This window comes from Hylaeus anthracinus, unplaced genomic scaffold (genome assembly GCF_026225885.1).
Source record: "Hylaeus anthracinus isolate JK02 unplaced genomic scaffold, UHH_iyHylAnth1.0_haploid 11997, whole genome shotgun sequence".
Classification (NCBI taxonomy): domain Eukaryota; kingdom Metazoa; phylum Arthropoda; class Insecta; order Hymenoptera; family Colletidae; genus Hylaeus; species Hylaeus anthracinus.
In genome coordinates this window covers 7,350,302-7,376,793 of record NW_026534344.1, presented here as the reverse complement: position 1 = coordinate 7,376,793, position 26,492 = coordinate 7,350,302, and the positions used below count along the sequence as shown (strand labels likewise).

Below are 26,492 nucleotides of genomic sequence, written 5' to 3'. Positions count from 1 at the left end.
TATTTATTTGTCAATGCAAATTGATTTCAATGATTTAATGATAGTTGCACAATTTTTACATGTTTCATTGGATCACTATTTATGTCGCAGGTAGCTACAAATATTTACTTCTTATTATAGATACCAAATACAGCTCTTTCTACTACATTTAATTATGTTTGCCGGTGAATATCGATTGCTGTTAACAGCATTTAGTGTGATATGTTAGTTATATTCAATTAGTGAAACACCCTAATTATCTGGACGATTTGCGTCCAATACAGTTTGTAATAATTTATTCGATACAGTAATTTGGTGATTCTAAATCGAAAGCATTAATATTCAAATGCAATTTGCCCATCTTGTAATTAATTTTAGATTGAATATAGGTACACAAGGTATTTGTAAAATAAGCGGCCAAACAATTAACCAGTTTTGCTGCATAGTTTCTCCACCAAAAAGAAAATGGGACGGTGCATGTAATTTTATCATTATGATGTAATTTTATAAACAATAATATGTCTTTTTAACCCTGGTTGACATACATATTGTCTAATATTGTAATCGTATATTCTTGCGATCTCTAGTGATGTTTAGAAAAATACAATATTAATGTTTGTAAGATAAAACTAAACACTTCCTCTTACGAGTCACACGTGTTCATCTCACATCTGATTAGCATTACCTTATAATACGTAATCATTGTTTTCAGACAGCTTCTTTTACGTTACAGAATTGTCTTCCATACAGAACGCAATACGCCTGAAATTTTCTCTCCGTTTGTAATGCATCGTCGTTAACAAACAGATAAAATCATTATTACACTGTTGTAGCATCGACGCGTTTGGCTCCGCTTTGGTCGTTATATCGGTCGATGAGTTAATCGTCATGCCAGTTCAAATATTCATTATGAACCGATTAACGCGTCTCTTCTCCATCGACACTATTTCGACCAAACGGTTTCCAATTTGCCAAAACGTTCGCCGTTTCGCATTGCCACGGAAATACGACCGAATTTTTTACTAAAAAACAATCAGCAGCTTCAATTTTCGTTATTTGATTGTACGTTTGGAGCACAATAATGAATTTCTCTGAAATCTGTCAAATCTCTCTCCGAATATTGTAAAAATATAATCCGTACAATGGACGCTGAAAATAGAGTAAATAACAGATATGCTCGCAATCAAAGTTGGGCACAATGTTTATCTATATAAAATAAAAATGCGTTTGGCTATTATACAATATTTTAATCCTTCATTCTCATCGTGTTGCTCATCAGCAATATTTCAATGATGTGTAAAGTAGTATAAATCAACGTGTAACAGCGTGAGAATAATTACCAAGAAAAGTAATAGTATTGAGATGGACGTTTTAAATTATTTTGATCACGAATTTAGGAAAATTAAAGTGACAATTTCAACGTGTCTTGTGTCGTTTCACCAGCGTCTTAATTGTTCTAAACGGTTGAGATGAATACTTTCCAAATAGCAGTGGCGATATATTTATAAAGATTCTACCGTTCACTAGCTAACAGGCCTAATAAAGTGATGCGACTACAAACAACTGATACAAAAGAAAACTAAACATACGCACAATGCGAGTCGAGTTCGTTGTAGCAATTCGCACAATCGAAGGCTCCATTATATGTTAGAAGCTCCGAATTTACAAGGGGAGTTTATTTCGTCGTGTTGTTTGGCATGTTGGCGACATTCCCGTACAATGGTGAGCGACAAAAAAACGGGCAGGATAATCCGTGACAAGTTACACGCCGTGTTTCGCATGATCCGGCAAGCCGAAACAAGCAGAACGGAAGAGGAACGTACAGGAGAACGAAAGTATATAAACGGTGGCTGTTTATCGAAACGTCATGCACAGGCAGCCTATCAAAAGCAGAATTGCTCTCGGAAGCCTCCTCCTCGTTCCCTCATTTCCACGCACGCTTCATTTCCCGTACACACTACAAACGTTTGTCTATAGTTAATGCCGAAAGCTGCTACGGCGTCGGTTTAAATCTCCTCTTATCATTTCATCGATTGCAGGCTTCCTAGGAAAACTGAACTTGTCGTGTTCAACGTTGCGAAACTACGGATATGTCAAGTTCCCTCCCCCCCTCAGGATGGAGGGCAAGCAATCCTTTGACGATTTATCAACGTCGTTGCCATCGAGCTGTGGGTATCCATACGAATGCAAATTGTATTTAAATTAATAGACACGAGACACTAGTCCTAGTATTCTCGGATATATCAAGGCTTTACTGTCGGTGTTGTTACAATTTCAATTGTGGAAAATGATTGCTTAAGTTAAACTATATTTTCATAAATATTTTAACAAAATCGTATATTCGGTGCTAATGGTGGAATTTTCATATTCGACGAGATGAAGGAAATGTGTATTTAAATTTTGTAAGTTACACTTAATTCCCTTTGAGATCTACTTAAAATATTTTCGAGTCTTCGATCTTCTCCGTAAATACGAAACTTTCCTCTCTCGTAGGTTGGAAATTAAAACTGGATAAAACGGAACGTTAACAAATATCTACTTCGTAATTAAAGAGTTTGAGAAATTTATTTCGTATTTTGCATATATTTTGCATACTGTGCTTGTTACGCATATTTATATTTAAACATGTGCACATATTTTTTGCATATTTCATGCATGCGTAGCAGGTTGTATTTAAGGATGTTAACCATTTTATTGTAAATTTCATGCAAGCCTAACATATTACATTTAAATACGTGCACATTTTTATTAAATATTTCATGCATGCGTGGCGTGTTTGTATGAAAAATCGATCTTGGATGCTATTAAATGTTAATTTATTGTCTGTTTTGCATATTTCACACTTCAGAAAGTAAAATCTAATACCGAAATAGTAAAACAAATTTTTATTCAAGGTATCTCCAACCGCTACTATACTCAATTTTGTTACAAAGATCATGTTCAATGATATCCTGCCGTTATCAGCATCGCAGAATTTGTGTAAAATAATATTCGTATCGTTTACTATATTTTTGTTTGTAGTTCATTTCAATTATTCTCTCGCTGCATATTGAAATTCATTTGAATACACTATCAGCTGGACATGCATACAATTTTTCCAATAGTTTATTGAAGAACAGATATAAATTTTATCCGTCGTATCATTTTTTCCATTATTTCACGCTCCTTTCGTTTCCATATTGATTGTATTCACATTTTCAACAGTAGACTAAACACACGTATTTGCATAGCATTTTGTTTCGTTGCAGCAATGATTCATGGTCATTGATTTTACGTATGTTTACGTATCTGCAAACGAATATTGAAATACAGAGTTATATTTGATAACTGTTTCCTGTTCGTGCTCTTCTTGTTTTATTGGATGAATAAAATTGCATATCAATATTTAAATTTTGATCGAATGTAATATTTTGCTTATTCCTTAATTAAAGACAAAATTGTACCTTATATTAACTAAATCTGTATTACTATATTACAAACACAGACAAACATATCTTGACTACCACAAAATACCTTTTTTTGAAGATACTTTCAAAAATCGTTCGTAGAATCTCGAAAAATTAATATTTTTGTAAAAAAAAGAAAATATAAGTATATACGCAAAGATCTACTTAATTCAATGTAGAAATATTCAATAAAATAAATAGAAAAGCTTCTGTAAACAAATTTTTGGAAGAATCATTTTTTCGCTCTCTTGATCAAGCATAACCGTTTAAGAGGCTCGAGATACAAGTAGCTGTTTTGCAGCCCTCTAGTTATTCCTTTACAAAACGCGATCTTGCCTTCCTCCTCTTTTTTATTCCTTCCGCACTGCAATCTATTTGTTTCACAGGTCGATGGTTACGAAACCAATCAGTGTAACCCGCTCGAATGGAAGGCTCGGCAGGTGCACAAAGAGCTGCTGCTCGAAAAACGAACAAAATATTACGCAAATTCCGAAAATCCGTACAGAAATTGCCGCTTGTTCCGCGTGATTTTGCGTGAAAACGTATTTTTCGCCCAAACTTGTAAACGTAGAACGTTGCTCTGTGCGAGATCTGTTTCAAACGCGACTCCTTTCTTTTTCCGTTTCAACGCAATTCTCGTTCCATTCAGCTTCTAAACTCTGCTATTCTTTGGCGAAATACCTGCGTTCTCTATCAATTCAGCCGAGTACAAAAAGTTACTTTCCAAAGCTCTTCGGGAAACACCGAAAACATTTTTGCTTGGAGTAGTTCACTGAATATATTTAAGAGTACTTAACTAGTAAAAATACTCTACAATTAAAGGACAATACACGATAATAACAGAAACAACATTCTCTTAAACAGTGAAAACGTTGGGAGAGACGAAAAAATTAAATTCCGTGATTGTAGAGCACAGGAAGATGAATGGCCGCAATGAAACGGATTCAGGATTCGTCAGATAATAAAGCACGATTGTTTCGGGAAGGTCGTCGACATAATTGACCGATCACCCGGAAGGAAATCGCTCTTCCACGGGTCGAGCCGTGGTTCTGAATAATTTAGCGAAAACCTTCAGTGGCCCCCCTGAATTTTCCTGAAGGCAGGAACGAGGCCGTCCAGGAATGTGATTCCGTCGGCAGGACCTCCGAAGGAGATTGAACGAGCACGCTGCATAGCGCAAATTGATGTCCTGCCCGGGTTCCGCGCGGACTCTTGCATATTCGGCGAAATTGGCGGAGCTATTACGTGCAATTCAACTACCACATTAATTGAGATTTTTCTCTCGCGAGAATTTCATCGATGGAACCTCGTTTCCGCTCACAATTACGGTGTAATTGTGAATTGAGATAGTAGCTTTTTTTTTTGATAATGAGAACAATTCGTGTATTTCTTGACCCTTTGCTTTCGGACGTCCCCTGATAAATTTAGGTAGACGTAAATCGTTCAATAATTATAGTTTCCTTTAAGTTTTCCTTTCAAATGGCACAAGAAAGAAAATCAAAATATGGTTATGATACGATTTCTGTTCGCACGTTTTACAACGAGATGGTTCCGAGTGCAAACATTTTTTTGCAATATTCTACAATTATTTTAAACTACACTCATATCAACCCGCGGTAATTTTAATCTACAGTAATTTTAACCTATACTTATATTGACTTGCAGCAATTTTAATCTACAGAAATTTAAAGTTACAGTAATTTTATCTAACAGTCAACTTAACCTACAGTAATTTTCACTTACAAACTGAAAAACATAAATAGTTTTGAATATCTGATAGAATGTTTATAAAGAGGTCAAGTTATACAGAGTGTTTCAGAACTACAAGTGTAAACTTAATTAATTAATAAATTTCATAACAAGTATCACGAGGGCTTTAATATTTTAGTTTAGTTTGCAAGTTAGTAGCTCTTTGCACGGTTCCACGGATCGATATCTCGAGAGTTTAGCGAATGAATCTCTACCAAGCAGCCTTCATGATAAGTACGTCCTTTATGGATTTATTCATTTTTGCCTTTGATAATGTCGAAATTTATTCGAAAAGGTCGCTGTACTTATAAATGATCTCGATTCTACGCTTGCCAATTTCACGTCTTATCATTTTTCCACCTGCAGCGACTTCCCTCGAATTCTCTTAAATTACAGGCCCCTTTAAAACTATTTAAAACTCGTGTAAACGATAACGCGAAATGCAAATCACTCCGCGCAGTTTGCGAACAACCATAAACACAGCGTTGCAGTTTGTTTACTTACCAAACAAAATGTTTACCTCGGAAGCGATCAGTTTGCTAATCCACATTTAATACGACCGTTTCAAATTTTCCACCCGAGTTTCGCCAACTAATTAGGCTCTTACCCAACAGTTCTGATACACCCGGTATAGAACCGTATGCTAATGATAGACCCAGATATCCGATTTATGAGGCAGCCGCAAGCTTAAAATGGGAATTTATGACGAAGCAATATTCCGTAGGCACAAACCAGAAGTTTCTTTGAAATGAAAACTTTCTTTAGAAACTCCTCCATAAGTGAAACTTGAAATCTGCATAATTGACGCGAATATTTCTGGCAACTGGGAACGTTTTTCGAGGGGAAAAAAAAGACCGGAAATCCTGCGAGTATAATTATTTTCAAACGTATAATCGCCAGGAAAATTGACGATGAATAACGCGTATGCAAACTTTCTGCCTTGGGTTCAATTTCAAAGAAAGCGCTTAACACGGTTTCTGTAGTTGATCATGTAGTCGGCAGCTTTTAACATTCGTACTTGGATGAATGTGAAACACGGGATACAAAAAACTCGCCCGGGAACGGACTGCGGTTTGCATAACATCAAATAAACACGGACTTCTCTGTGAAAGTTTCTTAAGAATAAAAAAAAATGCCACTTCTTCTAGTAGAAAATTATGATTCGCGTATAAACTTCACGCAGAGGGAGGATTTATTGGCTTGCTTAACGTTGAGCTAAAAAGTGGGCAAAATTGTTGGAATTCTGGTAGACTGATTTTGTTGTTGAATTTAGATGTCATTGTTAAAATAGTTACCTGGGATTTTTATGATATACAGGTTGTTGTTTGATACGAGAAAAATGGAATCAGTATTTAAAAATGATTTAATTCGTTTTCGAATAGTAGAGAATTCTATGTATTGCTCACTAATATTTATTTAATTTTTACTTTTTACTTTTTATTTGCTATATTTGCTTTAGAAAATTTAAGAAACTAACGGCAAATTAAGAGAGACATCAAAAATGTTACAAATGAATCAAAAAGATTTACAATTGTATTTACCTTTGTCTGTATAAAAATGATTAAATTACCTCAATAACAAAGCCTGTACCAAGTCGCAAATAAATGTTAGAAAAATAAAAGGACATCAAAAGAATTTACTTAGATTCCTCTCAACGTTTCCTCAGTGAGATATATCGCCTTTATATTTCAGTATCGGAACGAATCGCTGTAAACCGTGCCAAAACAATTCCCTTTGCCGTTCTTGTGTCAGGCGAGTACTTGGCCTATGTAGGTCGTGTCTCCCTCCATTTTTACTGGGGCACTGTAGAACACTCCAACATTACATTCGCGAGTTGCAAAAACCAGTTTCGCGTTAATTACGGTTAAGGAGCATACGTATGACTCATTCTTTAACAAGTTGCATTAACATAACATCAATCGATACTTCCTTTAATTCACATCATACACTTAAGCCTTTGCGGTCCAAATTTTCTGATTTCAGTATATTTTTGTCGAACCTCAATCGACATAGGACCACAAAGGGTTAAAATCTCCAGAGACCAATCTCAACAAAACCTAAATTCCCTAATCTGAATGATTTTCAAAATAATGGCTCTGAGTAAAAAATTATCCTGAAATATCATCTAGTATTTCAATGCATTTATTTAAATTAAGTTCTCCTACTTGATATTCCATTTGGAGCCTTTGCCCAGTCAAAAATAAAACTCATGAGTTCTTTTTTCAATTTTAAATTTAGAAACTCTATTTAGCTTCGTTCCATTCGTCACTGTCTAAGGTTAAAGGTTTTCTTTTCTTCGGTCGTTTAATTCCATTTCTGTTTCCATTCTATTTGAAGCTATTGTTAGGTAAATCAATAATTCTGGCGTATGACGATTAAATACGAACCAAAAATAACACTTACCTGAATATTATCTCAATTTTAAATTTAGAAACTTTGGCTTCGTTTCATTCGTAACTATTTAGAGCTAAAAGTTTTCGTCTTTTCAGTCGTTTAATGCCATTCTTATTATTTTGAATTTAATTGCCAATTTGTTTAGATGATTATACAACACGCTTTTATATAACGTGTTTTTTCATTTGTTATCAAACGGAATGTATTTTGCACTTTTTTAAATCAATTTAACGTCTTTATTAGACTGAATTTATAATGTTACCTGGGTATACATATGAGAAGGTAAAGTGTACAGTGGAGGTGAGCTACTGATGAATCACTATCTCTGAACTTAACCTGAATGTGTTTATTTACTTAGAGATCCTCGTGTAATGTTTCGTTACTAACGTACCATGGAGCAGCCAATGCTGTTCTTAATGCTTTGTTGCGGAAGCGTTGTATTATTTCACTGTTTGGGTTTTGGCACAGCCCCAGGGCAGTCCATATGTCCAAATTAGTATTATCATAGCCTTATAGAGTCATAATTTATAGTGCGTTGGCTACGATTTATAACACAGCAGCAACGGTATCTTTCTAACTTTGACGTCCAGTTGTTTTCTTTTGGTAATAAGATAGTTTTTCAAATGAAATTTTTATTTAGATGCATACCTAAATGTTTAACATTTGTATTTTTATATTTTATACTGAAGACAACGTTCATTAATGTTGACTATCCACCTTTTGGACTCAAGAAGTTCATTTATTAAGTTAATTTATTAAAATATTTTCAAATGTAGTTTGATTCTAATGTTTCAATAAAAATTAAAGATTTTCATTTGTAAAAAGATATTATGTTACATTCTGAACAAATTGAAATGCGTTTGAATATCTGTTTAATGGACCAAATGTCACGGATAATTTGCATTTACGTTGTTTTCATAAATTATCCATTATTCGAATGAAATTTTACTCGTTCCTGGTATTATCAGTGTACGTGGTTATTAGCATATTTCCTCCACGGGGAAGATCTGCTTTAAAAAGCTGATATAATACTACGCTGCCTGGTGAACCTCCAGCTCTTATGAGATTCGTGTAGAATTATTACCATCATAATTTGCGCAGAACCATCTTTCACTTAAGTAGGATTTCAGCAATGGATGATAGCGATGTGAAAGATTGTTTTTAATTTTATAGATTAAACCCATGTGTCACGAGCAATCGAATGGTAGTAGAGCATACTTTATGATCTTCGAATCTGTATTCAATTTGATTCATCGCACTTAAAAAAAATATTTTTGATGATCATCAGCGCTTTTAAGGTGTGAGGATGTTTAGAGAGAATAATTGCGCAATAAAAAACAAGATGAAAAAATAAACAAAAAGAACGAAGAAGATCGTTACCTTTCAAATTGGACAAATCAAAATTACAGTTTATATCATATTTACAGAATTGCATATCATTAATCTGCGGGACTTTACGTATTCATAGCGTGTGCAAATATGAATAACATGCTGAACGCGTATAGCATGTGTACGCTTATTATGCAAAATAAAATATTAATAACATTAGATTATTTTATGAAATATACCCTGCCTTCGGTTTTGTATGTAGTTTTCACTTTTGAGTTCAGATTACATGATAAATATATTTAAACGATCACTTACATAATACCAAATACTAAATGAATAAAAGAAATAATTTTAATACTTATCTCACATTAATTTGGATACTAGAAAGCGTTTAATGGAATGAAGCGAAAATATTTCGAATCATATTATTTATCAGGAATAAAAAATGTTTGTAAATTGCAATGGGTTATAATTTGTTTCAATTTGGTTAGAGATGGATGAGATGTGGTTGGGAGTCGTTATGTATCGACATATCTCGTGATCAAATTTTCTTGATGAAACATCTCACGCGTTCGATCCAGGTACACTATGAATGAAAATGGAAAAGAATTAAAATAAAAGAACAGGAAAGTGCAAAAATAATAAAAATCTAGCTTTAAAGTCGCGTTTTTGCGTCACTTTGATGCGTATGAAGATGTTGAGATTAGAAATAAATGGATCACAAAGTATATGCGATGGCTCAACTTGAAAACCGTTCACTATTACTGTTTTTCTAATTCTGTTTGTACAATACAGTTTAAAAAGCGTGTTAAACGTGTAAAAAAGACTTTATCTACTAATTGACAATTTCTTTGTCAAATTAGAATCATGCGAAAAATTTTCAAAATTGACAATATGTTGTAATTGGACACCTTCATTAATATATAGCTTAAAGACTTATTTTTGATACTCCGGTAACATATTTTCAAACCAAGTTACACAGAGTGATTCAGAACTGGAGGTTTTAGAGTTTTCAGAGAAAGGTTGAATATCAAAATAGAAACCAATATCGTTCTGTTTTGAAATAACAATACCGAAACAGGAGTAACAAGACTTGACAGTAAAAATTGCCTCTATGTACAACGTACTACGATCGTTCGATTCCTGACGCTTACTAAAACCAACGATTTCATTTTTTCCATACACGGCATTACGGAGTTATTTAAAAAATTCGCAAACCCGAGCGCTTTTCACTATGAGACCGTTTATTTCCAATGGCTGTTCGAGCGAATGTAATGAATTTTTATTGGCCCCCTCGCGTCGATTCGGCACTTGTAAACGAACGGCGCGAGGGCCTTTTTCATCGCGAAATCATTAGCAACGATTCATCGTTTTGGTGAAGTGCGATGCATTTTTACGGGATGTGACGTCACCAGTTTGCAAAAGAACAGTGCAACACCGTCGCGGGTTAACGAACGAACGGTACGGTCCCCCATCCAATCGACCACGGGACATTTTTATTTTTAATTGGGTTACTCAAACTAATTAATTCTCGACCCCGGCGGAATCTCATTAATGTGACAGTGAAATTAACGATAGAAAAAAGCCATTGACCGGCTGAAAAGCACGTAATTTATGTGTCCGCGCGAATCCTCGCCGCGTATAAAATCGTTTTTGCGCTGCGACAACGGCTGGGTTTTTGAAAAACTGCGTTGATTGATGACGATTGATTGGCTTTGTTGCTCCCGGTCATGCACAGGGATCTGCACTATTTTTAAACGTGTTCTTCGTGCGATTCAACGTTCGGGCGAACCGCGTCAGGGAGCATCCGCTTTGGCGGCGAACGGCTGATTTTGTATCGAAATCATAGGTACACATTTTCATGTAGAAACTGTTGCATTGAGAACGAGACAATACGTGTTACGGTGGTTTACAATTCAAATTATTAACAGGTACGATAATATTAATTTAGGGACATGAGGATTTTATAATGAAGGAAATTTTCTCGAATATTTTGTGTTAAAACTTTTTCAAGGATCAAAGGACACCCTCATATTATGATAACATATTGTAACACTTTTTCACCAGGGAGTCTATTTAAAATCTTTTAAATTTTATTTGTTATCTATAGGAACCGATTAACTGAGTTCTTAGTTATCTACTTGCAATGCTTGGTTTGAGGATAGGAACAAGACTTTTGATATATCTAGAAAAGATATGCAGAAATTAATGTCAGCCTAGATTAATAATTACTAATGCAGTAAATCATGTTCTGAGTCGAAGACTATTTCTAATAATCAATTGTAACAGTCAATTATATTCTAATACCAGTCTAATATAAATATGTCACTTAATCCCCGAAGAAGCTAACTGCAATGCTAACGAAGCATCATAGAATCTCACTCACAGAACACGATTAGCCTCGTTTAAAATAAATTCTGAAGCACCAAACCATGAAGTCCTCAAATATCTTAATCCATAAAAATCTTAAAAACATTTATTCGCGTATTCACCGAGTCTCGTAAATTCCCAATGAGATTTTCCTAACGTACAACATGGAAAACAAATCAGGTTGTCACGTACGCCTCAACCTGTCCTCCACCAAAATCACCGTCACGATACTCGTCGATCACACCCGATATCGTCGATGAGAATGATTAACAACCATACCTTACCTCGTTTATTAAAACGACGAGCTCGCAGTCCAACTCACACTGGCGTCGCGCGTCGATCTTGACGTAACGCACATGAAACTCGCGAAAAATTTGCGGCCCGACGAAAAATCCACTCCTATGGGAAACCGTGATACACGAATGACTCGCCGGGTGCGACTGACAGTACCGTGTTGCTCCACGTGGGCTCCAACCACCCCACGGAACCCACACATCCGCGTGACGGAGCGCAGACGTGTCCGTAACGCACACCGACGTAACCATCGGGAGGGGGCTGCGATCATGCGCGTTGCCAGAGCTTTCTGGGATTCGAACTTCCACTCTTTTTTTCCCCCCTTTTCTTGGTAAACGCGTAATTAGCGGCAATCCGCGGCTTCGGTGGCCGATAATTGGTTATGGAATGCAATCCCTGCCGCTTGATGCTTACTTCTTACCTGATTCCATTTCCTAAATAGCTCCCAAGGGAGCTTGGGACGACGGTAACGTCTTATTGTAATGGAAGGATCGACAGTGGCTCGTTGGTGGACTTTTCCAGACCCAGTTTAAATTGATTTGTAAGAGACTGTGCTCAAATTGTGGCTAGAATTTTATCAACCCTCTAAATGTATTGCGTATTAATTCTATTTCCTAAATGGCTACCCTTGGGATCATGTCTTATTGTAATGGAAGGATCGACAGTAGCTCGTTGGTGAATCTGTTCAGACCCAGAAATTTAAAGCGATTCGTAAGAAATTGTTCCTGAAAAGACAGAGGTTAATCTCTAGTGTATATATTAATCATATACTAAATATATTGAATTGTACGGGACAGCTCGCGTGGAAACTCCGTGGCTAAAACCATCAACCCTCTGAACGTCTTACTTACCAATCGGACATGTTTCATGAAATTGGAAGACGGTCCAAAAATTGTAACTGATAACTACCTAGCTTTCAACGAGTCACTAACACCCCTATAAAGTGGTTGATGCTATAAATTACTGATACAAAAGAAAAATAATAAGTATCTCGACAAATTTTTGAAGCTACTAGACGCCGCACCACGCTTTTCGGTAGAATTCTGGATATAAGAATCGATCACGATTCCAAAGGCGGATGCACCGCAATTACTCGAATGGTAGTCTGCCGAAATCCGCGTGGACAGTTGGTTTAGTTCGGGTCTTGTCCTTTCGATGGAAGGTACAAGGTAGGGGCGAAGGTATGTGCAGTGTTTTAGGGGTTCCACGGCGGGCTGCTAATTACCGAGGCTTGTCTGAGTCGTTAAAGTGGCTATCGGGTCCGTTTCTTTTACCTTCAACTGGCTTCCATCTCCTGGACCATCTGCACCCTTTTGCAGCGCTGAGACTGGTCTGCATTCAGGCCAGCCACGCGAAACGAGAAAGGCCCCGTTTCTATCTCAAGCGTGTTAATTAGACGCGCCTTTGTTTCCTCAGTAGGAACTCAAATGAGGCAAATATGAACGGTGGAACGACCCTCGAATTTTGTCTTTCAGTTGGTGTCGCAACCGCTGTTACAAGAATTATTTATGCCGTGGGTTGGTACGGAGGCTTCATAAGGGGGGATCAGACAGTGCTTTGAATTCGGCTGTCCTCTGCACAACCCGATGAACAATCTACTCTGAACAGTGAAGATTGACTGCAGTACCGTTTAACATAGAGCGTGTAATACACGTTTTCATGTGAATATCGTTGGTATGTGAGTAAAACATGGCACGACCGACGATGGTTCTCAATTCGAAATTGTTAACAGGTACGATAATGTTGACTGAGCTACATGAGAATTTTTTTAAGTTAGAATGATACAATTTAGTGAAACTATAATATTTAGAATGGATCTTCTGAAAACTGAATTTTTGATGGTGGTGTAATTTCTATGATTGTTGGTCTATCATGCAAACATTGAATTTCAACACATTCCTCTCATGGTTCGTTTTTTTATTTATTTTGTTGGAGTGTTTTAACAGCACTAGAGTGGTGGGTATATGAAGTCATTGTTGCATTCGTTATACTCGATTCACTGTTCATCGTCAGCGAACTCATCCCCTTTAGCGTTGGACACCTTATACCAACACAAGGAACGTGAACTATTCGAATTAATCCAATTTCTATTTCACGTGTATAATTTTACAAGAGAAACCAAATTTTAGCGGTAATGAAGTAGAACTAATGGGTCTAGACTTAACAGTGCGAAATAACATATAAACTATTCTAAATTCTGAATTCTGATTATTAATATGAATGAAAGGCTGGAAAATTAATTGAATGCTTTACAAAAGCCTGATCAGTTAGATTTTTACTTTTATTTTTAAGGAAAATTGGCCTTGCATTAGATGTATTTTATTCATATTTGTCAAAGTACAATGTAATACAACGTAATACAACACAGAAAAATAAAAGTAACGATTGTTTCTATAATGGCACAGAAATATTCTAAAGCAACCAAAGGAACAATAAAACTGTTGAATATCTGTTACAATGTCGATCATAGTTGCTTTCTATTTCTGTTTATTTTTGCTTTTTGAGTTTACTCACGAGTCTCTCTGCCAGTTCAAAATCGTGTGGTTTAATTTAAGCTTCGCCTCTACATTTCCTTTTCTCTTTCCCTCCCGCCGCAAACATGCATACACGTGATGCTTTGTCAAAGTTACATAGTCATGTGTCCCTTCCCCGAAATGATTCGTTAATGAAATATTTATAAATTGGATTTCGTACCGACGTCCATTCATTGTCGCCAACATTTAACAAAACTGTCATGACATTGCATTTGCGACGGTACATTGAGCCTCTAAAGACGGGAATAGTTTAGTGTTACCAATGAGCTACTCAATTTCTTGGTATCTTCGAGACAATAGTACGAATATTGGATAAAATACTGTATGTATATTTGCCTGCTTGCTGCGACAAATGTTCATTATGGAATCATAACGTTTTGTTCGTAAATATATCTCTATTCCGTTAAAGTATAATTTTCGAACCCTTTAAAATTACTTTGAAATATTTTCTATTAACTTAAAGCTTTAAGGTCTAGCTTAAAACTTTTAGTAAATCATATTTTCCTCGTGTTCATTATGTTTTCAGAATTTTAAAAGTGACTCAAAGTTTCCGTTTCAGGTAAACAATTTAAATGTATCTTTGAACGATTTGTAAAATGAAAAGAAGAGAGGCCACCCAAGCAATTTTGTTAAATTTAAAATTAAAACACACAATGATGGAAAGCATGCAAATAAGTGACTATGAAGTTATTTGGTAATCTTTTAGTATAATACATTACATGTTTACAGCAGAATTATTATTATAACGAATTGAATCTCGTAGCTGAATTATATTCGTATCCCACTCAAATTTCCTAATAGTCTCAACAGCTAATTGTTTCAAACGTCGGATAAACACAGCCCTACACCGTTGTCAGAATACATTCCGATAATTGGCGAATCAGAGATAGCTCTAGACGTCTCAGGGCATGCTTCTTCAGGTACTAAATCATGCAAATACTAATAATGGCACGGGCGAGGCTTCGGATAATTGAACTGTAAACATCCAGCGTGTTCTTGGGAAGGAGTTTGATGGTGGGCTCAGTCAGACTGCAACCTCCAATGGAGGTGGAGGACGAAAGAGCGGGAACATGGCGAGCGAGAGGAAGGGAAAGAGGTGAGGGTTGAGTCGAAGGAGATGAAGATTTCCCCAGTTTTGTGACTTAATATCTCCGCGTCCTTTCGTGTCAGGAACGCGTCTTCCCTGACTGAAATAAGAGGCACGTGGCATTAACTACGCGATTAGGAACGAAATTTCATAGTAAATGGTAGAACTGCGGTCTGCCGCTAAGTCGATGTTAGTAACGTTATTTGATTATTCAAATTCGTGCGTATTTGCTGTTGCAAAAAGAAATTCTGTTTCGTACATAGATGACGCGTTGGAGATAAAAAAATAATTTTCTTGAAAAGTTTAGGCTCGTCGCATAGTGTCTGTGTTACGACCAGTCTTCGATTCCCCTTGACGAATGAATCTGTTCAGTGACGACTTTACAAATTCATGAAATCGTATTAAGAGAGAGGAGAGAGCTCGATCAATCCGATTTTCTGCTTTATTGCAATTCACGGGAATTTGAACCCATTAGTAATACCCTCGATCGATTAATCGGCCAGGCAATTCAAGGATCTACGGAAGAGTCAGGCAAATGAAGGTGAAAAAGAAATCAGAAGAAAGGGGACGACAGGGCTGAAAAGAATCTCCCTTTAGGGAGAAGAAAAACTCGGAAAACGAAACCCCGGTATAATATTCCGGGAAATTCCGCAAATCGATGGAAGGAACGGAAACGAGCGAAAGGAAGAAACAAAAGGGGAGGGGAGGAGGGAAGAGCGAGAGGAAGAGGAAAAGTGGAATGTTTCTGTGCTCGTTAAAACGCGCAGCTTCAGCAACCATTGCAAAATGCAAGAAAAAAAGGCTCTCCCATTGCGGAACGTGACGCACTATCATCTTCCTTCAAATTTTTATAGAATAACTATTGCTACGTTACTGTTTAAAAAGCTACGCCTTTTTTTTGTCTTGTATCTCTCAGTTTTAAACGGTACGAATCTAATTTAAAATATAAGTAGAAGGGATAACAGTTTCAAATAATTCAAACATTTAGTTTCAGCAAATTTTATTTAATACGATTAAGCTCATCTGTCATTGGTTCCTCCTCGATTCGAGCAGCAGAACTGTGCAGATGATGGATGTATCCTCGCATAAGATACACAAAACCAACCCGCGCAGCTTCTTCCACGGCACATTTCGCGATTTCATCCGACGATGGCTTCCATAAATACGTGTAATATTTTGCTCGTGGAGTTGTCAACGATCAAAATACCGTGAAGAATCGTAAATATGGTACCAGGGAATATATTACGGTACGGTTTGAAAGAAATCTATCGTTCACGCTACATCAATCACTTCGTTGCAGCATGAAACGTCAATAACGTTCCTGGTGTAATAACACGATTTACACCCGGCTGAACATTTAAAATGGACGATATGAATGTTGATTCCAGGTTTGAAATTATGAAACCGTTTCGCTCTATTACCATTATGCTTTGTATAAAATAGTATTGCACAAGAAAGAATAAAGTTGTGTTCTGTAATTTTTTACTAACTTGTAGCGTTAATTATATTTGAAATATGGGAGACCGTATGTAAGACATACGAGATTCTATTTGTCATCGAATATGTCCCTTTCTATTGACCTTTATTCGCGTAAAGTGCTACCCGAAATCGCCGGAAGAATCAGTAAAATGAGGGAGAAATTGGTTTGGGAAGATCTTTGTGATGCATCAAGAAAGAGATTAAAGTGCTGTTATCCCCCTGTTTTACCGGCGGAAATGAGCTCCCGAAATTGATCGTAGACCGATACTTTGGAACTTTATGAGGAAGTCGATGAGGTCACCCTTGATATTGACCACTACACAGAGTATCCCGTTTTGCTGGACGTGTGCAAATATTTTCGATATTACCAGTAATATCAAAAATGTAATAGAGGATACTTCGCATCTTGAACGTTTTTAAATATTAATGTCACAGGGGAATTAAAGAATAACATTTTCAATTTCGATTTAAATAGAATATGTAAACTAATCTTGGTTACCCCTACAAATGTTCCATGTTTCGTACATTTTAAAACATTAATGTCATGTGGAATAAAGAATTGGTTTATGTTGTCTCCCGAAGAGTGATCGAGCACTATATTTCCCCCACGTGCTACATGGATCACTGATTTTATTATAGGTCGAGTCAGTGATATTAACGTTGACACTTGGTCACAGTGCCCTACCCAAAATGTAAGATGCATTAATATTTATTAATTAATACTTTTTAAATACTATCCTCTTCGGTTAATTCATGTATTAGTTTACATTTAATCTTACTCGTTTATATTTTAGACATGCATATAATTAATTAAAATAACGCCTGATTGAATTGTTCTTGAAGAAGGTCAAAGTAAACTCTAATATCTTTCAGTCCCAATCCTCTCAATATATTCTATATTACTATTATTAACCCTGTAAGGACAGAGTTAAAAATATTTTACGTAACACATTTTTATTGTTACAAATTATTTAAAAATATCCGTATAAATGAAATGAGAAGAAATCAGTAGGCACTTAAAAATTAATTTAAAATTTGTGGTTAGCAGTAGCAACCGGTTACCTTGAATGGGATATTTTTAATATGATCATATTTAAAGTACGAATACGTAATGTTAGAATGTTAAATTGACTAGAAAAAGATATACAAACCACTACTCTTCTTTCGAGAATAAACAATATTATGTCATAGAATAATTTTCACACAGTGTCAAGCGATCCGGCAAGCGATCAAGCAGTCTCGAGTTCTCTCTTTCAAGATTAATTCCACCATTTTCCCCTAGTTCTCTCACGGAAATTAGTTCTGCGGAAACGCTGTTCGTCTTCGCATGTCCGTCTCACGGATCGACGATTTTACGAGGACAGGATCGCTGCGTCATTGACCGTTGTCGTCGAAATTCGAATGGGCAAACTTGACTGCTGCCAACGACGCAGTTAACCGACTCCCCCATTTGTTCCAGAACTTGGTGAATATCAGATCGACTGACGGGGGTGAAATCGCCCTGCAATTGGAGCCACGATAACTGCTCTTCGCGAAGACTTTCAGAGGTCAGATAAGACGATAACCGTGAAAGAGTAGCTCCCCGTTCGCCTCTTTTGTCAGACAATGGTATGAAAAACTGGACATTCGTAAGCGTATGTGACCGTGAATGTACTCGATGATCGATACTTTCGATCTGTGAAAAATATTCAACTTCTAAAGCCGAAATTCGAGAAATTTGGGAATATTACACATTGAACTGAACTCTCTATACCTCTCTATATCTCTAGATCTAGACGTTCTTTCGATTGCAGGCGTCGAATATGACTCTTCTTCCTTCGAAACAAGAGCACTGTTTCACTATTATCATTAAATGCCATGTGTGTATCGAGCAGGCGTGCTTTAAACCTTTTAAACTTGTGCAGGGTGCAACATGCCATTCCAGTGGCGTGTGTAGTAATGGGTTAGAAAAGGCTCTTAGCAGGCGCTTTAGGTGGGCGTTTTCGATCGCGATGTAGTACCTTTTAACCTCGGAAAAGGGCAGAAAGTACATCTACCACGTATCTTTTCCTCTTTCTTTTCTTCTTTCCATCGTTTCTTCTTTTCTCTTATTTACCTTCGTTTAAAGCCTTTCCCTTTAACTCCTTCTCCCTTATCCGGTTCCCTTTCCCTACATCTTTGCTCTCTCATGGTAAATAAAACATGTTAAACAATGTGAATTTCCGACAGTGTTATGCACCACTCTTTCTACCTTCAATTAAAATTTGTTTCATATTTATTTTTGGCGATACTAATTGTGCGATACATTTGCAAGTAATTATTATGACGAAATTATCCTGCAATTGCAAACTGTACCGCAAAATGACGTTCTCCTCTTCTTCTAATTGGTGTAAGGGATTACAGTCGATTTATCTTTAACTCGTTCGTAATTTGCGCTCGTAAAGAAGGGAGATATGAACCGAACGGAACAGAAAATACCGAAGGCTGACGCTTTAAGTGCATTCGATCGGTGTGTAATAGCTTTTAACTACGGAAACAAAGAAAGGTACGATTACCACCGACGTACTCTTTCGTTCTTCTCCCTTCTTCACTTTCGCGTCTCCTTCCGCTCCTTTTAACTCCTACTCCTCGAGCTTTCGGCACAAAGCTTGCACTTGGCACGCATCCCAAAACTCTCAACGACCGACAGTGGAGATTGTCAGGTGTTCTCTGAATGTGACCTAATATTTTGCACAGAGCACAACTGATATCACCGTTGCACCGCGATTGTGGGGTTTCATTAAAAAACGGAACATCTGTTCGCGTCTAACGCTTCCTGTTACATCTGTTTCGCCGGATAAAACACCAAGGGAGTTTTCAGTTAGAACAAACTCGTACAAGTCACTTTTCAATTGTTAATTAAACGTATGCTGTGGCGTATTTAATTTATTATAATTTTCCACTACATGAAAAACGACACAGAACGGAAACTTACATTTCCAATTTTTTCCCCTAAAATAGGAAGTTACAAATTGAAGAAGAACAAGTCCAAGTTTTTCATGTAAAGGAAAGGAAGCAAGAAGTTACAAGAAAAGAGAAACGGATTCTAACTTTTCATTTAACTCGAGACGTCTCGCGAAAAGGACATTTAAATGGCGGTAACATTCCCCAAGTTCAGTGCTTGATCAGCAGCCAATATAGAATTCAGCCAGAACCTAAAAATGTGCACGAAGAAATATGTATACCTCAAGCGTTGCAGCCTCTTTATTCGATGTAAAACGACGATCTTGGCACCCTCGCCGCACGAGTTTCTCCACCTTCTCGATCTCCCATGCAAGGGGAACCCCGTCGTTCGGTGTAAAGAAAATCCATGGCGGGTGGTCCCGGCTTCCGGTTTTTCTTCGTCGACCCCCATTCACATTTCCTGCAAAACTGTTTTCCTGGCAACGGTCATGGAAGCGATTCTTCGGTGTGTTCGCGAGCGTCCATCATCCCCTTTCTTCGCAGCGGGGGCGCGAAGTACGCCCTTCGATGGAACCAGCCACTTCGACCTCCTCAAATCGCAGGGACGCGCTCTCCAACCAGAATAATAGACTTATAATAGATCTCGTTCACGGTTGACAGATCAGTGTTGACCATACCGCATCGGTTGTCATTTTGATGTCTTCAAACTTCTTGCAGTTTTGTTCTTCTTCCATGACATCTTCGATAGACCCTTTCTTTAAACGAGTTTATCTACACCTCTGTTTTCTTCGAGTAAACTATCGCAATTAATATATTTTTGAAGTACCGAGATGTCTCAAACATATTTCGCAGTCCATTCTTTCACAATGGCAGTTTTGAAAGATTCTCCACCCTCCCCCCCCCCTCTTCCTATAAAAAACTACGGAAAAAATAATAGTCACGAAAGAGTCTTAACAAAAGATAATGTAGCTCTTTCTTATACGTATTTAATTGAAATGCACGATTTGATACGGGAGTCTGGAAGCAACAGATGCAGCTATGCAAACTTTTAGAATATGCATTTTGGCCTGTAATTTTAGTCGCTCGTACCTCACATGTTCATGTCCACGAAGGCACGTACTGAGCAGAAGTCATCCAACTCCATTTACATGTATTTTAGATCCGTCTCTCGCGTGGATTTATAACCTGTAAAACTATTTATAAGTGCCTGCGGAATTTCCGTGCACATCGTCCTAAGGATTAGTACCCTGTGCCTGGAAGCTGGAAATATGGTTTCCTGTGCAAGGGGAATGTGGTAGCACTAATAAGACGAATGTGGGCAATGTCGAACAATTTTTGCTTAGTTGAAGACCTTTCAAGGCTAACTGAAAAGTCTTATCCAATACGATTCACGATTCTATCTGAAGGATGCAACTAGCAGATAGTAAATACTATCTTCAATGATTTTAATTATTTATCTAGACTAAAGTGTAGTTAACACTCAACTACGATTCCTTATTAATTTTTCAATTTTTCATGTTATAATTCTATTTACCATTCACTTTTGCAGAATGCAGAACTTTAAAACGATGCGAATTATGTAATTTCGAAAAGTATGGTATACTATGCGTAACTATGTTATGTAATTATGAAAAGTAATAATCTTTATTTTTCCCTGTATTCCTTTTTCAAACTGACTATCAACGCGTATAGCAAGTCACTTTCAATGATGAGACAAAAAACTCTAACGTGACACATCACACCAGCCCAAGAGATTAACATCCGGGACATGTTTCAGGATTTAACTTTTTTACGAAATCGGATTTGCTTCGTTTTGAATATCTGGCACTGGACATGGCAGATCCAACCAAACGGAAATTACCGTGGTTGCTTTCACGTGGATTTATACCCCTTGGAAAGTAGTACGTCTAGAAAATATTAATCCGAAGTAATGTATCGAACCTAGTTGATGCCGCGGTTCAAGGCTGTTGAACGTACGCCAAACACGATGCAATCGCTTTAACTCCGCGCATCGTACCTCGCGCATCGTATCGTGAACCGTTCGTTGCTTCGTAAATACTAATAAAAGTGCGAGGGGAGGCGGCACGTCTGAAATAAATTGAACCAGCCGCGGACACGAAGCCACTCCTGAGGAGCATTCGCGTAAATTTCGGATGCTGACTAATCATGGTTGGAAAGTAGTCGAGTAAACGTGAGAACGTTCTACTCGCTGGTGACGTTGCAAAATTTTCTGTAAACGTCACCAATATGCTTTACTCCGTTAATCAAAATTTTAATTTAATTTGAGAAAAGTAAAGGCCATTATTTCTTTTATTTAATGAACACCTTTATTCGTGTCTTCATTATTCATAATCCACCCAAATTTTTCAAACACGATCATAAGAAATACATTCCATCAAACGATTACAATCTCGCATGTTCGGTAATGGTTCCATTTACCTTATACGTGTAACGAAAAGGAGATCCTTTACGATGCCAAAACTGATATTATAGCCGCCATCTAGATAGTTGATGATGTTACTATCTCTGTATCAAACCCTTATTATAAGAGTGTATAAACCACAGCTGCTGTGTGTCACCTCGTTACCGCTCGCTTTCGAAGGTTGTTAAGAGTAGATAATACGCTGCACTCCTGGGACTCGAACACTACGTGGCGTGGCTGTTCCGACGGGTCTAATGTTGCTTTTATCGCGACGATAAATCAAAATGCTCAACCAAAAGCCGAATTACTTTGCCGTGAACAACTACGCTGACGGAAAATGAATACAAATGGTGGTGACTTGGGGACGAATAGCCTTTGCCATAGAACTTGCTATCGTCGTAGCTCGTTTACCGTTTGCAAAGGAATCCTCGTGAATGTACGTTCCAACCCCCAATTTGTTTACTTTTCAATTAAATTCGACGTCGTATTAATTAATCCTGCCACATTAAAGCATTAGATACAATTCATACATTTTCATAAAATCCACTCTGATGTTTATCAATTTTTACGGTTTTTTTTACTGTTGGTTACTTTATGAACAAGTGCGTGGAGTTGGAAAGTTTATAAATTATCATTAGAATGGTAATTCTCTTCTATCTTTAATTTGACTGGTTAGTTAATATGTTGTAGTCGATGATTTCCTAATTTCTAGATATCGTAGGTTTACTAATTTAAGTACAAAACAAATTTAATAAATTTTGCATCAAGGGAAAACACACGAATGCTCTAAAATAATAAAATTTAATTAAGAACGTATCATTATTTAAACATATAAGCTTTCAATTACAATACCAATCTCGGTTAAAAATGTCAAAATACACATCCCGCAATTAATTGCGTTCGCGCAATTACACGGATGCAACGTAATGATTCTTTAGTAATCTTTTACGAGCAATAGTTATTAAGTAATATAATTTCAAGAAGGATGATGTATAATATTTTGTTATTACAGCAGTTTAATAAATCAAAATAAAAAAAGTAAGAGTGAACACGTAAAACTTCTCTTTTATAATAATACATATATAAGCTACAAGCATGTTACGAGTAACGTTTATATCGCCCAGCAATTACGCAACGTGGAAGAAATTTCGATTACACCTAAGACAGCGTGAACGATAATAGCGGACGCTGGCAAGTTTCTTCTTTATTAACCGAATCGAAGTTCCGTTCATTATTCATGAAATCGTTGATCGATGCCTGTATACTTTATTGTGCCACAAACGGCAAGTTTCGTAATACGCAAGGGGCCGATATTGAAACTTTGAATAGAATCTCTCGCTGCACTTTGACGAAACTACTTAGAAGAGCCATATTAAAGATCGAACGTCTTTCAAAGGTAGAAGAATACGAAATAATTCCTTCGTCTAGGGGTGTATAAGTACACAATGGACGTAAAAGTTTTTCAAACAATAGAATCATTCAGCCTCTCCTGGACATCTTCCCGGACGGTCAATGAGTGCTCGACGTCCCCTAAGTACTGTGTGCCCAACCGTGGTCTACAGGTCACCCCAAATTACGTGGACCCATTTCCAGGAGTGCTCCTATTTACGCCAATATCTCTGTGTACACCATTTCACGATTGTTTTAACAAAAGTCGTGGATGCAATTTCGTGAAGGGTGAATTAAACATCTAATCCACGAGAAAACAACAATTGAAATTTCTTTTACAGGATGGAGGCTCTGATAAATAAGAAACTTCTTCGATGAAAATATTTAATCATGTCATATATAGATTGGCGTTACGTTTAACTCAGTTAAACGCCACTTATTTATTATTCTTATTAAACCATCTCTTCTAATACCACATCTCTTCTATTCTAATTACTATCATCTTTGTTTTCTTCATCTGTAAATAATTTCTCTATAATTTCCACGATACAACTTCCCTTAGAACATCACATCTCTTCTAAGCTCCCAGCTGTCATCCTTTACTACCAAAAATCTTGGAAAGCCTCTTTTCCCTTGACAGAATTTTAAAAAACAAATAGAAAGATCCGCAGGTACCCGTCGCATTTGGAGCTCTTCTAAAAGCCGATCTTTCACAAATATTGTATTAAGGCAGAGGGGAGCGTGTAACGAGATGTCATCAAAAATAACTTTCGTTGGGAAAAATTTCAGCCGTCGCTTTTCCAGCGACGTTATTACCAGGGAATAATTTGTTGGCGACGCACCGCCATAAAGTAACGTGCCATAAGAGCTCAAAAAAGTATCCCTGGATTCTAATATCGGGAGCAAGCAGACGTTTCGGTTCCCGTCGTCATCCCTGGGCACATAAGTTCGATACCGTGCGCCGCGCCTTCATCGAATCTTCGTCAAACCAATATATCCCCGTGGCTCCATTCACGTAGTGCCTGTATTCATGTGTAAATACTCCTTTCTTCTTCTTATATCTCCCTCGGTCTTCCTCCGCTCTGTTACAGACGTTGCCGAGAGTTCACGACTGAAACGAGCTTCGCTCTCCTCCGGGATAACAGGCCGGTATTCGGTGTTCCATTATTTTCTTCGACGGGTATACTTCGATTGTTTGCTTCCCCCAATGAAATTGCAAAATTACTTATCCAGAATCGAATTTCGTGCTTGCTGTGAGACCTTCGATCACGAGATTCTCTCGTTGAATATTTAACATGCAAAGGAAATTATTTACCTCTACTTTGTAACAACTACGAAATCGATCAATTATTTATTATTATTATTATTATTATTATTATTATTATTACAGAAGAAAATGATATGACTTTAATTATATCCTCTAAATAAATTTGGAAAATATTGGATTGAGTTTGAATTTGGATATATATTTATTGAATTACCACAACCTTTCCACTTTTTAAGAGATGCTATTTGTTTTCAACTATTTCAACATATTCAACGACAAAAAAGCTTGTAGTTTAAATTTACGAAATAACAAAGGAACATCCGTGCAAGTACTCATCGGTGATTCAGGCACGAAGAATTCCATAGCCACGAATAAAATATTTTGTGTCTCTTATTTCTCTCGTTTGTATGTAATTAAAGTATACGTATTATGTTTCTACTCATTTAGCAAGACTTTTTACTCGTAAAATTCATCATAAAAGCGAAAATATTCGTGGAATTGAAACCCATGTGCTTCGTCGACTCACGCGGCAGAAAAAACTAATTGTTCTTTTCTTAGTTTATCAATTAAACCTCTAATCCTCGAAATTAGAATCTAGCTTGACGTCCGGCGAGTTTAATATCCTCTGCATTACCGTAAGTATAGAATTTCCTTACCACACACAATAATCCAAAAGCGTTCGCGTTACTTATTCTCCGCTACGCATCATTTTCGTTCTCAGATTGTAATATACTCGAACAAAAAATAGTTGCAAAAATATCATACCGAAAGTAATTATAATCGAAAGGACTCTCTACCTTCAATAAATCGAATCTAAATTAAGCCTCGATTTTTGTTGATTTAGTAGAGTCTCGTTAATGCCGACGATTACGAGATGTTCGTGGCATGATCCGCAAAGTCAGCAACGAGAGAAAAAAGGAACGCGCAATACGTTACAGACACCGCGGGCTGCCGTGAGAATAATTTGAGGCAATTATAATAAAATTTCTTGCCGGAGATAAACTTGAGAAATTAAAAATCTGATATAATGCCCCGTCGTAATAACGGCTAGCTGCGCTTTCATCATTTAAACGGAGAGTCTCGAACTTCGTATTAACATTACATATATTAAACGTGTTCTCGAGCACCTTGTAGGTATTCCACGTGTCTGGAAATTACGCATAAGGGGGAAACGCACGTAAAGTGACACACACGACGAAAAAGAAAATTAATGTTCGACGAAAGTTATAAATTAAATAAACTTTTTCAAACCTTGCAAGTTCTTTTATTTATTGATCAGAATTAACATTTTGGCACGAACTTTTTGTGAACTTGTGCCAATTAATGAATACGAACTATGGTTTCAATCATTTTTTTATAATACGTGCTGGGAAGAGTATATAAATGAGCAATAATGAGTATTAAATTTAAATATTGAGAATTTGTACGCTTTTATAATTATGTTTCTAGCATAAACCTGTAATTAATAATAATAACTGTATACTAAACTGCATACTAAACTGTATACTAAATTATAAGTATATTATACATTGTCATAAGTCCTACAGTATGGTTTAAAAATATTAATCGATATTGTAGACGTTGAAAATATATGCTTTAAATTGACGATATCTGCCAATGGAAAAAAGAACTCGTCGATTTAATTTGACATCCGCGGGTCTGTTTATTTGAAATATTTTAATTATTAATATTATATATCTCGTCGAATAGAAAAATGCGAATGTCCTTTTGCCGTATAATCCGCGTCATTCGAGAAGAAACAAACGAGAGGACGAAATTCAATTCTACCTTCTCTCGTTTTCTCTCTCTTTCCCACCGACTCTTTTCATTC

General features: G+C 36.8%; 1 protein-coding gene across 12 annotated transcripts in view; it reads right to left on the bottom strand.

Moving 5' to 3' along the window:
• Positions 1–26,492, bottom strand: part of LOC128889700 (EGFR adapter protein-like) — a 197,097-nt gene that overhangs the window by 130,084 nt on the left and 40,521 nt on the right. Inside the window, exon 1 of one of the 12 annotated variants that reach the window (XM_054147569.1) lies at positions 11,552–11,688. The exons of the other annotated variants lie outside the window; for them this stretch is intronic. The gene's annotated coding sequence lies outside the window, so the exon portion shown is untranslated. Of the gene's footprint in view, positions 1–11,551; positions 11,689–26,492 lie in introns of those variants that run through there. 12 annotated transcript variants of the gene reach the window in all.